A 10,299-nucleotide genomic window follows, 5' to 3' on the forward strand; every position below is an offset into this window, starting at 1 on the left:
TAGAATGGACCCAAATGTGTTTCTTTTTATGGCTGAGTGTAGTTCCACTGTATATATGTACCACAACTTCTTTATCCATTCATCTGTAGATGGTCATCTGAGTTGCTTGCATTTCCTCGCTGTTATGAATAGTGCTGCAGTGAACATTGGCATACATGTGTCCTTTTCCATTATGGAATCATCAGGGTACGTGCCCACTAGTGGGATTGTCAGCCCTTAGGGTTGTTTATTCCTAGTTTTTTCAAGGACTCTCCATACTGTTCTCCAGTGGCTGTATCATTTACATTCCCACCAACAGTGCAAGAGGGTTCGATTTTCTCCACATCATTTCTAGCGTGTATTGTTTGTAGATATCCTGATGACGGCCACTCTGACCGGTGTGAGGTGATACCTCGTCATAGTTTTGATTTACATTTTCTAATAATGAGTGCGGGGAGAAACAGCAATAACCTCAGATACCCAGACGACACCACCCTTATGGCACACAGTGAAGAGGAACTAAAGAGCCTCTTGATGAAGGTGAAAGAGAAGAGTGAAATAACTGGTTTAAAACTCAACATTCGAGAAATGAAGATCATGGCATCTGGTCCCATCACTTCATGGCAAATAGATGAGGAAACAACGGAAACAGTGACAGACTTTATTTTCTTGGGCTCCAAACTCACTGTGAACGGTGACTGCAGCCAAAAAAGATACTTGCTCCTTGGAAGAAAAGCAATGAGAAACCTAGACAGCAGAGCATATTAAAAAGCAGAGACATTACTTTGCCTACAAAAGTCCTTGTAATCAAAGCTATGGTTTCTCCAGCAGTCATGTAGGGACGTGAGAGCTGGACAAGAAAAAAGGCTGAGTGCCGAAGAATTGATGCCTTTGAAGTGTGGTGCTGGAGAAGACTCTTGAGAGTCCCTTGGACAGCAAGGAGATCAAACCAGTCAAGCCAAAGGAAAATCAACCCTGCACATTCACTGGAAGGACTGATGCTGAAGCTGAAGCTCCAATACTCTGGCCACCTGATGGGAAGAGCCGACTCATTGGAAAAGACCCTGATGCTGGGAAAGATTGAAGGCAGGAGGAGAAGGGGATGACAGAGGATCAGGTGTTTGGATGGCATCACTGACTCAATGGACATGAGTCTGAGCACACTCTGGGAGACGGTGAAGGACAGGGAAGCCTGGCGTGCTGCAGTCCATGGGTGGCAAAGAGTGGGACACGACTGAGCTACTAAACAACAATAAATTCTATTGCATATAATCCTGCAAGCCTAAAACATTCTTGTCTCCCCACTATGAATCAATATCAAATGAATTAGCATAGCCTCCTGCTGACGTAGCTAGCGCTCGCTCCTACATTGCTGGCTAGGGGGTCCTAGGTGTCCCAAAGTTCGCCTTGTCTTGCTGGTGAGTGTGGCTGTTTCTGGGGGCAGCTGGCTGACATGCCAGGGTGTCTTGAGGCTGGTTTGTCCTGCCGTTGACTGGGTTTGGGGCCCAGGGTGTCCTGGGGCTAGTGCCAGCTCACTGGTGGGTGGAGCTCTGTTTCTGTTCCTGGGTCTCTAGCTGCAGGGCTGGTCTCAGTTCACTGTTGGATTCCCATTCACTTATCGATTCCCATAAGGATAACAGCTGATCTTTCAACAGAAACTCTTCAGGCCAGAAGGGAATGGCAGGACATACTTAAAGGGATGAAAGAACATAACCTACAGCCCAGATTACTGTGCCCAGCAAGGATCTCATTCAAATATGAAGGAGAAATCAAAAGCTTTACAGACAAGCAAAAGCTCAGAGAGTTCAGCACCACCATACCAGCTCTCCAACAAATGCTAAAGGATCTTCTCGAGACAGGAAACACAGAAAAGATGTATAAACTCGAACCCAAAACAATAAACGGGATCATACTTATCAATGATTATCTGAAATGTAAATGGGTTGAATGCCCCAACCAAGAGAGAAAGACTGACTGAATGGATACAAAAGCAAGACCCCTATATATGTTGTCTACAAGCGACCCACCTCAAAACAAGGGACACATACAGACTGAAAGTGAAGGGCTAGAAAAAGATATTCCATACAAATAGAGACCAAAAGAAAGCAGGAGTCGCAATACTCATATCAGATAAAATAGACTTTAAAACAAAGGCTGTACAAAGAGATAGAGATGGACACTACATAATGATCAAAGGATCAATCCAAGAAGAAGATACAACAATCATAAATATATAGGCGCCCAACACAGGAGCACCACAATATGTAAGACAAATGTTAACAAGTATGAGAGTGGAAATTAACAATAACACAATAATAGTGGGAGACTTGTTGTGGAGTAATTAGCCTCCAACTAATAAAAATAAAAAAAATATAGTGGGAGACTTTAACACCCCACTCACGCCTATGGATAGATCAACTAAACAGAAAATTAACAAGGAAACAGAAACTTTAAATGATACAGTAGACCAGTTAGACTTAATTGATAGTTATAGGACATTTCACCCCAAAACAATGAATTCCACCTTTTTCTCAAGCGCACACGGAAACTTCTCCAGGATAGATCACATCCTGGGCCATAAATCTGGCCTTGGTAAATTAAAAAAAAAAAAAATGAAATCATTCCAAGCATCTTTTCTGACCTCAATGCGGTAAGATTAGATGTCCATTACAGGAGAAAAACTATTCAAAATTCCAACACATGGAGGCTGAACAACACGTTGCTGAACAACCAACAAATCACGGAAGAAATCAAAACAGAAATCAAAAGATGCATAGAAACAAATGAAAATGAAAACACAACAACCCAAAACCTATGGGACACTGTAAAAGCAGTGCTAAGGGGAAGGTTCACAGCAATACAGGCATACCTCAAGAAGCAAGAAAGAAGCCAAATAAATAACCTAACTCTACACCTAAAGCAACTTGAAAAGGAAGAAATTATGAACCCCAGGGTTAGTAGAAGGAAAGAAATCTTAAAAATTAGGGCAGAAATGAATGCACAAGAAGCAAAAGAGACCATAGCAAAAATCAACAAAACCAAAAGCTAGTTCTTTGAGAAGGTATATAAAATTGACAAACCATTAGCCAGACTCATCAAGAAACAAAGGGAGAAAAATCAAATCAACAAAATTAGAAATGAAAATGGAGAGATCACAACAGACAGCACAAAAATTCAAAGAATCATAAGACACTATTATCAGGATCTATATGCCAATAAAATGGACAACTTGGAAGAAATGGACAAATTCTTAGAAAAGTATAACTTTCCAAAATCGAACCAGGAAGAAATACAAACTCTCAAGAGACACATCACAAGCACGGAAAATGAAACTATAATCAGAAATCTTCCAACAAACAAAAGCCCAGGACCAGACGGCTTCACAGCTGAATTCTACCAAAAATTTAGAGAAGAGCTAATACCTATCCTACTCAAACTCTTCCAGAAAATTGCAGAGGAAGGTAAACTTCCAAACTCATTCTATGAGGCCACCATCACCCTAATTCCAAAACCAGAGAAAGACGCCAGAAAAAAAGAAAACTACAGGCCAATATCACTGATGAACATAGATGCGAAAATCCTTAACAAAATTCTAGCAAACAGAATCCAACAACATATTAAGAAGATCATACATCATGACCAAGTGGGCTTTACCCCAGGAATGCAAGGATTCTTTAATATCTGCAAATCAATCAATGTAATCCACCACATTAACAAATTGAAAAATAAAAACCATATGATTATCTCAATAGATGCAGAAAAATCCTTTGACAAAATTCAACATCCATTTATGATAAAAACTCTCCAGAAAGTAGGCATAGAAGGAACATACCTCAACATAATAAAAGCTATATATGACAAACCCTCAGCAAACAGTATCCTCAATGGTGAAAAATTGAAAGCATTTCCCCTAAAATCAGGAACAAGACAAGGGTGCCCACTCTCACCACTACTATTCAACATAGTTTTGGAAGTGTTGGCCACAGCAATCAGAGCAGAAAAAGAAATAAAAGGAATCCAGATAGGAAAAGAAGTGAAACTCTCACTGTTTGCAGATGACATGATCCTCTACATAGAAAACCCTAAAGACGCTACCAGAAAATTACTAGAGCTAATCAATGAATAGAGTAAAGGTAGAGGATGTAAAATTAACACACAGAAATCCCTTGCATTCCTATGCACTAACAAACAGAAACCAGGAGGAGATATTAAGGAAGCAATGCCATTCACCATTGCAACACAAAGAATAAAATACTTAGGAGTATATCTACTTAACGAAACAAAAGGCCTATACATAGAAAATTATAAAACACTGATGAAAGAAATCGAAGAGGACACAACTAGATGGAGAAAGTCCAGGGTATCTGAGGTGGTTAATTTTATGTGTCAGCTTGACTGGTACACAGAGTGCCTAGATATTTAGTCAAATATTATTCTGGATGTTTCCGTAGTGTGCTTTTCCATATTAACATTTAAATCAGTCAAATGGATAAGACAGATTTCCCCCTGATAAAGTGGGTGGGTTTTACCTAATCAGTTGATAGTCTGATTAAACAAAAAAGCAAACTTTCCTCATGCAAGAGAAGTCCTCCTGCGTGAAAGCCTTTGGACCTGGGACATCAGCTTCTTTTCCTGCCTTTAGACCCAAACTGAAATATCAACTCTATTGGTTTGGTTCTTAGGCCTTCTAACCTGGACTAGAGCTAAACCACTGGCTCTTCTCAGTCTCCAGCTAGCCACCTCACCCCCTAGATTTTGGGACTTACCAGCCGCTATAATTGAATGAGTCAATTCTTTTACACACACACACACACAGATACACACACTCCACTGAATCTGTTCTTCTAACACACTACCCAGAGTGATCTACAGATCCAATGCAAACTCTGTCATAATCCCAATAGCATGCTTTACAGAAATAGAAAAACTCATCCTAAAATTTAAGTAGAATCTAAAGAGATCCTTAATAGGGAAAACAACTTGGACAAAGAAAAAGTAGAGAACTCCAACTTCCTGATTTCAAAACATTACAAAGCTACACTAATGAAAACTGTGTGTTACTGCCATATTAACAAATAGATCAATGGAGTAAAATAGAGATCTTAGCAATAAACCCTCACTTTTAGAAGATATGCCAGGCAGTGGACTTCCTGATAGAGGGGAAAACATAGCTTTTTTAGATCTTTGAATCAAAGCAGGGACTCTGGAGTCAGATTGCTTGGCTTCAATTCTACCACTGATCCCCATGGGCCAAATGACCGTGGGTCAGTGGCTGAACCTTAGGCTGCTAATCATTAGTACTAGAGTCCTGGGAGCGTCACAAAGAACCACTACTACTTACATACAGCACTTAGAAGAGTGCCGGGCACGGGGTCTCTGCTGTATAAGTTGCTTTTCACAGATTCTGCGAAATTACCTCCCAAATGGATTTCTTGCACCACCGCCACAGAGGTTTGCCGCTAAACTCTCCCACTCTCGGAATCGTTAAGCACTTGGAGGAGGTGGGACGAGAGGCTTGACAGAGGTATACTCGCAGCGTCACATTCACCCGCCAACTCGCCAACTGCCCGGACGGCCCTTGGACTTGGCAGCAAGCCAGAGGAGGCCCTCGACCCCATTGGTTACACCTCGAGGGGACGGCCAAACAAGGCGCGTGCTGGTTGGCAGGAACCGGACCAATGAGGAGGCGGCAGGGCTGGCGCGCTGAAAACCTCGCGTCATTTGCGGCCATCTCCAGCATGCTTGACGGCGAGCTCCAGACGCCGCCCGCCACACCTGCCCTGACCGCCGCCACCGCGACCCGGTTGATAAATGGTCGCCGCCCCTGATCCGGCGGCCACCCAGATCGCGACATGAGCTCCCCAGATGATGAGGTGTCTGTTTCGGGAGCGGATTTCGGCTCAGAGTGCGGGGAGCAGACCAGCGGCCTTGAGGCCGGCTCCATAGCCCCGCGGGGACCCGGCCCCAGCCCAGAGCCTGGGGCACCACGAAGCGGCGAAGGTGAGGGCGGGAATGGCTTCCCAGACCCTGAGGGCTTCGAGTCAGAGCGGGAGGTGCTGGAAGCGGGAGCGCCGGTGCTGCAGGGCCGCGAACGCCGGCCTGGCTCCCTGGCCGACGACCAGGGGGACGCCCTGCAGCTGGCTGACGAGTCAGTGGCGGCCATCCTGCAGCAGCTGGCCGACCTGAACGACGTGCTGGGCACCCGCAGATACCTGTCCCAGGAGAGCTACGCGGTCGGCGAAGTGTCTGCCTTGCGGGACCTCGAGGCGCGACCCCGCAGTCGAGGCGGTGCCGCCCAGAGGTGTGGGGAGGCCGCACAGGCTGAGGCTGGCCCTCTCCGGGTCGGCGGGCCCAAGGCAGGCCGGGCCTGGGGGAACCCTAAGAAAGGCACTAAGAGTAGGTTGAACGTGGCTGTGAATTGCCAGTGGCCTCCGTCAGAAAGCACAGCCGGGCTGCTGTCCGACCCCGAGTCCTCCGATGAATTCAGTAAGATAGAGCGGATGAGGGTGAGCATTTATCCCAAAGACGGAGGCCAGGCCAAGCTCAACAGCCCCGAAGATCCTGGGAACACACCCAGACGCTTGCATGTCCAAGGCAGGGAGAATCTCCTTAATGTGCCAGACTCTTGCCTATCCTCGATTCCGCGAGGATTAATTTCGGTTGTGGAAAGGCAGGGCAGGCAGGGCGATGCAGAGCAGGAGGACACCTCTCCCCCTAGAAAAATGCAGAGCGTGCTCTGGGGGAAGGGGGGCAGCCTGTCCAGCTACCCGGGAGTGGCAGTAGCATCAGCTCCTGCAGCTGCCACTACAGGCAGCCTGCCGCGGCCCACTCCTAGAAGGAAGGGGGTCCAGGAGAAGAAGTCCCTTGGGGGCGTCTCCAAACCTGCCGTGGGGAGAATCTTCCCTTCCTGGGGGCAAAGAATCTCGGCCACTCCCCTGCAACCGGCCACCTTCTCCCCAATTTCTGGCATCCCGCTGCTCCGGAGGTCCAAGAAGGAGGCCTTGGTCCCTTGGGGAGCTGAAGAGTCCAAGCACACCCGTGCTGGGAAGAAACCCGTGGCTAGGCGGGCCCGGGAGTCGGTGGCAGCAATGGCGGTGTCGGGAGAAGACAACGATCCAAATAGAGACCCATTCCCAAAGGGCCAAGTGAGTAGGCCAGGCCCCTCCTCTCTCCTCACTCTTCCCCCTCCCACCCTCCCCACAACACAGGTCTTCACCCCTTGCTCCTTCTCTCCATCCCTCAGGGGTTGTCATTGGGTGACCCTCAGTCACTGGGTCATCAGGATGCCAGATTGGGGTCCTTTTACTAGGGACAAACGTTAAGGTAGCACTTTGGGTGTGCTGGGCTCGGTTTTCCACCCTTGGCCTGTTTCCAGCCTCCTCCACGAGGCTGGGGCTGGAGTGGACGGGAGAGCTGGTAGCTGAATTGATTTGCGGGGACCCCTTAAAAGCTTCACAGAGCTTCAGTGTTTAGTCGCATCACTTTCCTGAATCCTACTTGCTAGGTCTTCCCCAAACCTTCCTTGCAGGGACCCCAGGTTTCTCAGTGACACAATGCTGTCCCCAGCTCAGCTCTACCTGCTGACCTGGGGCTGACGGACAGAGAATGTGCTAAAGAGATCAGCCTTTCAATTCTCTTTCCAATTCCCTGCCTCAGCTCCGTCTTGAATCACATGAGCTCTCCCACACACAGGCATAGACATATAAATGCACTGGTACACACACGCGTGCACGTGCACACACACACTTCAGATCAGTGAGAAATCTGTCTTTCTAGCTGACCACTGAAGGCCATGGTCATCTTGTCCATGGGTGCATCATGGAGAACCCAGTAGCACCAATCTCATCATCAGAGGCACACAGTATTCAGGAAACTCAGAGCCCGTGGCCATGAACAAGGGAGAAGTCATGCACAGAGGGCCTGGCCCCTCAGGTGAGTGTCCTGGGTTTTGATATGGGGGGAGGTGGCCAGGGGTGAGGGCAGAAACCTCTGTCTCTGACTCTCTCTCTCTCTCTCTTCTGGGGGCTCAGCCTTGCTCTCAGGATGCTTCACCATGGGAAAAAGGGTGTCAACTCTGGGCGTAGGCTGTAGGCTAATAGCCTTTTCTGTGAAGTGCTGTTCGCCCACATTGCTCTCCCAAGTGCTGGCTGTGGCTGCCACTCTGGGAGGTTCGAACCCAGAACAACAGCCTTTGGCAACCATTGAGGTGAAATGGCTGTCCCTGAGGTGTAGGAGGGGCAGGTCCAGAGAGAAGGTTTGTGCTGCCTGCCGGGCGGACCAGGGGACGCTTGCTGCTAGCAGAGGGTGGTACTGCCTCACCTCACGTTAGACCTGGCTTGGCACTTTGCACCTCACTGGGAACCTGGGAAGCTGGATTGTGTGTCCTTTCCCTCTCAGGTGACCGGGAACCAACTGACCATCCCCCAAGATGGAAAAGGCAGCAGCAGCCACCCGGAAGGCAGGGCTGTCCTCGGGTAATGCTTCTTCTGGCTCCTGGAAATGCACACCCAAACCCCATGGTGGGATCTGAGTCCAAGTGCAACTGATATTTGTGGGCCCCCCACCCCCATCCCATCCCCGTCCTACACCCCAGGGAGGGAGCCCACCTCCTTTCCCCTGAGGAAAGTCTTTCCCTTGCCAGTCTAGACACCTGGTTTGGGATGGAGGGCCCGGGGGAGAGGAGAGGAGGAGGAGAGGGGAGGCGGGTGTATACTAACCATTTCTCTTCCTCCTGTGTCTGCTGGCCTAGTGTCTGGTGCTACAGAGAGAAATAGACGACCTTAAGGAGCAACTTGGTATGAGGAACCAGGAACAGAGAGCAGCGGGTTCTTAGTGCAGAATCGGGGTGGTCCCTTGGGGTGGGGTGGGCTGCAGGTGCCGAGGGCCTCGTAGGGATCAGCGTTCCTGTGGGGAGGAGAACCTATCAAGCCTGTCGCTGGAGCGTGCGGTGCATATTCAGCTGCGGATGTGGACAAGTAGCAAAGTACTGCGTGGACTGTGTGCACACTCTGCCAGCCAGGAAGTCCTAGAGACCTCCTTCTGATAGGACTTTAGAGATGCCTTGTTGATCTGGTGTGGCCTCTAAGAGTCTTGCTGGATTGTTTACGAGACAGTTTTTGAATGGTTTGTGCGTGGCCCCAAGCTTGAGAGCTGCTGGCACATTTTGTTTCCTTTTAGGAAATGGCTCCACATTAAATTCCGTTGGCGGGGAGTGATCAGGCCCAGAGCTCTTTGCATTGGGGCTGGGGGTATGTGCGTTTCAGGTTGCAGGGCTAGGTGGTTCCCCACCGGGACAGGGGCACAGGCTTCTCTGTCTGTCTGTCTGGAGCACCTGTTTATGCCTCTCCCTGTTGCAGCCTCCATGCGGTACCTGGCTGACAAGTTCCAGATCGTTTGAAGTGAGTGTTACACACTGCATACCCCTTCCCACAATGCTGGCTGTTGAGCAGGGCTGTGGGCTGCCCTGGCTTGAGGCTCTTCCCTGACTCTGCTGTCTTACAGGTTGAGTCCAGTATCTTCCTGCAAGAGGAGCAGCTGTTACCTCCGGGGCTGGCGAGCTGTGGCCAAGCTTGCTGCCTCTCGTTCTGCCTCCACCAGGGCATCCTCTGCCCCTTGTTTTGTCCCCTCTCAGCCCAGTGTCACAGCAGTTTTTGATTAAAGGACTTCTCATGTTCTTTGTACTGCCCTTTCTCTGGGGGGTAGGGGTTGGGGGAGTGGTGGGGCAAGGCCTGGTGAGGAGCAACTCCGTATCATAGCCTGTTGCAGAGCAGTACCTCTGGCATCCTGTGGTGGGGTCTCTCGGTCAGCCTCTTCTACCATCCAGGCCATCAGGGCAACGGAGTGCCCCCAGTCTGGGTTTACTGAGGGCCTTGACTGGCCACATTGGCACATCCTCCCATTCCCCTAAAGGCCCTCTTCTAGTTCGCAAACCACCCTCCTCTGCAATTTGCCGGTTCCCATCCATTGCTGAGATTCTGCCTCCCCGTTGGAAGGAACTCATGATCCCCTTACAGAGCTCCAACCCATCCTCCTGCCTCACTGGACTCATGGTCCTACTTACCCTGACCACTCTCTTTTCCTGTTGGAGCACCCTCGATCCCTTCCCTGACTTGCCATTGGTGACTTTGCCTGCACGTGTAGTTCAGCAGGTGGAAACAGGCAGAGGTGCCCTCATCTCTCCCTTCCCAGGCTCTGCCCTCTCATTGGAGTCCCTACTGTGTGTACCATCCCCACCCCTGCCCCAGTCCCACCTTGCACGCTGGAACCTGCACACAGTCCTCCTCTCCTCTTTAGCCCTCACCCCTGAGACGCAAGCGCCAA

General features: G+C 49.2%; 1 pseudogene; it reads left to right on the forward strand.

Annotated features, from left to right (window-relative positions):
• Positions 1–5,831: 5,831 nt before the first annotated feature.
• LOC136153905 (uncharacterized protein CXorf49 homolog) lies at positions 5,832–9,376 on the forward strand (annotated as a pseudogene).
• Positions 9,377–10,299: the final 923 nt, after the last annotated feature.

This window comes from Muntiacus reevesi, chromosome X (genome assembly GCF_963930625.1).
Source record: "Muntiacus reevesi chromosome X, mMunRee1.1, whole genome shotgun sequence".
NCBI classification, from domain to species: domain Eukaryota; kingdom Metazoa; phylum Chordata; class Mammalia; order Artiodactyla; family Cervidae; genus Muntiacus; species Muntiacus reevesi.